The sequence below is a fragment of the Arachis stenosperma genome, chromosome 5 (assembly GCF_014773155.1).
Source record: "Arachis stenosperma cultivar V10309 chromosome 5, arast.V10309.gnm1.PFL2, whole genome shotgun sequence".
NCBI classification, from domain to species: Eukaryota; Viridiplantae; Streptophyta; class Magnoliopsida; order Fabales; family Fabaceae; genus Arachis; species Arachis stenosperma.
This window is the reverse complement of record NC_080381.1, coordinates 73,585,337-73,588,743: the sequence shown is the minus strand read 5'-3', so window position 1 is coordinate 73,588,743 and position 3,407 is coordinate 73,585,337. Positions and strand designations below refer to the sequence as shown.

The 3,407-nt window shown below is 38.1% G+C and overlaps 1 non-coding gene across 1 annotated transcript; it reads right to left on the bottom strand.

The window, feature by feature from the left end:
- Positions 1-2,014: 2,014 nt before the first annotated feature.
- LOC130983804 (small nucleolar RNA R71) lies at positions 2,015-2,122 on the bottom strand. Its single transcript, XR_009087778.1, has one exon. It is a non-coding gene; the product is annotated as a small nucleolar RNA R71 (small nucleolar RNA).
- Between the last annotated feature and the right edge of the window lie 1,285 nt (positions 2,123-3,407).

Here is a 3,407-nt window from a genome sequence, read left to right as displayed (position 1 = left end):
GATGATTTGTTGAAGTCTGGCTGGCTGAGAAGCCATGTCTAATTTCATTGGACCGAGGTTTCAACTTATCATCACAAGAGCTTGTTGACTTTCATCAATCTTGCTTTTGGAGCAGTGATTTGCTAAGGCTTGGCTGGCCTTTGGCCATGTCTAGTGTTTTGGACCGAAGCTTTCTTTGAAAGCTTGGCTGGCTGTGAAGCCATGTCTAATTCCTGGACCGGAGTCTTAGACTAGCATTGCACTGATTCCTGGAATTCTCATTAAGAATTTTGATTTCTTTTTCCACTTAATTTTCGAAAAACACAAAAAAAAAATCAAAAAAACTCATAAAATCCAAAAATTTCTTGTTTGAGTCTAGTATCTCATCTTAAGTTTGGTGTCAATTACATGCATCTTAAGGATCTTCAAGTAATTCTTGATGATTTTCGTGTTCTAATCTTTGAATTCAGTTGACTTGAGTGTTTTGTGTGTCTCATATGCACTCTCATTAGTGTCAGTAGTATACAAACTGCTAAGTTTGGTGTCTTGCATGCATTGTTATTTCATTCTTGTTGCATTTTGATTATTAAAAATCCAAAAATATTTTTAATTTGTGTCTTTTTAAGTCAATAATACCAAGAATTGAAGATTCAGAACATACTGCAGAGGAATTACACAGAAAAAGCTGGGCATTCAAAACGCCCAGTGAAGAAGGACAGACTGGCGTTTAAACGCCAGCCAGGATACCTGGTTGGGCGTTTAACGCCCAAAAAGGGTGCATTTTGGGCGTTAAACGCCAGAATGGATACCATTCTGGGCGTTTAACGCCAGGATGGCAAAGAGGGAAGATTTTGTTTTCAAATCAATTTTTTTTTTCAAGTTTTCAAAGTTTTTCAAAATCAAATCTTTTTCAATTCATATCTTTTCAATCAAATGTTTTCAAAGTCAATTTCTTTCCTTTTTCAAAGATACTTACTAACAATTAATGATTTGATTGAACATCTTAAAATGTTTAAATCATATCTTTTCTTTTTAGGCAAGTCACTAATTTTCAAAATCAAATCTTGTACAAAATTGTTTTCAAAACATATCTTTTAAAATTGTTTTCAAATCAAATTTTTTTTCAATCATATCTTTTTAACCACATCTTTTTCAAAATAGTTTTCAATCAAATCTTTTTTATTTCTAATTTCAAAATCTTTTTCAAAAATCACTTTATTTCTTTTCCACTTTCAATTTTCGAAAATTATCAATCAATTTTTAAAATGTTTTTGACATCTTTCTAATTAATTTTCGAAAATTACCTCCCTTCTTCCCACATCCTTCTATTTATGGAGTACTACTCCTTCTTAATGCACAATTCGAACCCTATCTAATCAAGTTCGAATTCTTCTACCTTCTTTCTTCTATTTTTCGTTTCCTCTGACACCTCAAGGAATCTCTATACTATGACATAGAGGATTCCACATCTTCTTGTTCTCTTCTCTTTCATATGAGCAGGAACAAAGACAAAGGCATTCTTGTTGAAGCTGACCCTGAACCTGAAAGGACCTTGAAGCAAAAGCTAAGAGAAGCTAAGGCTCAACTCTCTGTTGAGGACCTGACCGAATTCTTCAAGGAAGAAGAACCCATGGCAGCCGAAAACAACAACAATGCCAACAATGCAAGGAAGGTGCTGGGTGACTTTACTGCACCTACTCCCAATTTCTATGGGAGAAGCATCTCTATCCCTGCCATTGGAGCAAACAACTTTGAGCTTAAGCCTCAGTTAGTTTCTCTAATGCAATAGAATTGCAAGTTCCATGGACTTCCAATGGAAGATCCTCATCAGTTTTTAGCTGAGTTCTTGCAGATATGTGACACAGTCAAGACTAATGGGGTTGACCCTGAGGTCTACAGACTGATGCTATTCCCTTTTGCTGTAAGAGACAGAGCTAGAATATGGTTGGACTCACAACCTAAAGATAGCCTGGACTCTTGGGAAAAGCTAGTCAATGCCTTCTTGGCAAAGTTCTTTCCACCTCAAAAATGGAGTAAGCTTAGAGTGGAAGTCCAAACCTTCAGACAGAAGGATGGAGAATCCCTCTATGAAGCTTGGGAAAGATACAAACAGTTAATCAGAAAATGTCCCTCAGACATGCTTTCTGAATGGAGCATCATAGGTATTTTCTATGATGGTCTCTCTGAACTATCCAAGATGTCTTTGGATAGCTCTGCTGGAGGATTTTTTCATCTGAAGAAGACGCCTACAGAAGCTCAGGAACTAATTGAAATGGTTGCAAATAACCAATTCATGTACACTTCTGAAAGAAATCCTGTGAACAATGGGACTAGTCAGAAGAAAGGAGTTCTTGAGATTGATACTCTGAATGCCATATTGGCTCAGAACAAGATATTGACTCAACAAGTCAATCTGATTTCTCAAAGTCTGTCTGGAATGCAAAATGCACCTGGCAGTACTAAGGAAGCTTCATCTGAGGAAGAGGCTTATGATCCTGAGAACCCTTCAATGGAAGAGGTGAATTACCTAGGAGAACCCTATGGAAACACCTATAATTCTTCATGGAGAAATCACCCAAATTTCTCATGGAAGAATCAAGAGAGACCTCAACAAGGTTTCAATAATAATAATGGTGGAAGAAACAGGTTTAGCAATAACAAGCCTTTTCCATCATCTTCTCAGCAACAGACAGAGAGTTCTAAGCAGAATACCTCTGACTTAGCAACAATGGTCTCTGATCTAATCAAAACCACTCAAAGTTTCATGAATGAAACAAGGTCCTCCATCAGAAATTTGGAAGGACAAGTGGGTCAGCTGAGCAAGAAAGTTACTGAACTCCCTCCTAGTACTCTCCCAAGTAATACAGAAGAAAATCCAAAAGGAGAGTGCAAAGCCATAAACATGGCCGAATATGGAGAGGAAAGAGAGGAGGTGGACACCACTGAGGAAGACCTCAATGGGCATACACCAATCTCCTCTGAGTTCCCCAATGAGGAACCATGGGAATCTGAGGCTCAAAATGAGACCATAGAGATTCCATTGGACTTACTTCTGCCTTTCATGAGCTCTGATGAGTATTCTTCCTCTGAAGATGATGAGTATGTCACTGAAGAGCAAGTTGCTAAATATCTTGGAGCAATCATGCAGCTGAATGACAAGTTATTTGGAAATGAGACTTGGGAAGATGAACCTCCCTTGCTCACCAAAGAACTGGATGACTTGTCTAGGCAGAAATTACCTCAAAAGAGACAAGATCCTGGGAAGTTTTCACTACCTTGTACCATAGGCACCATGACCTTCAAGAAGGCTCTGTGTGACTTAGGGTCAAGTGTAAACCTCATGCCTCTCTCTGTAATGGAGAAGCTAGGGATCTTTGAGGTACAAGCTGCAAGTATCTCACTAGAGATGGCAGACAACTCAAGAAAAC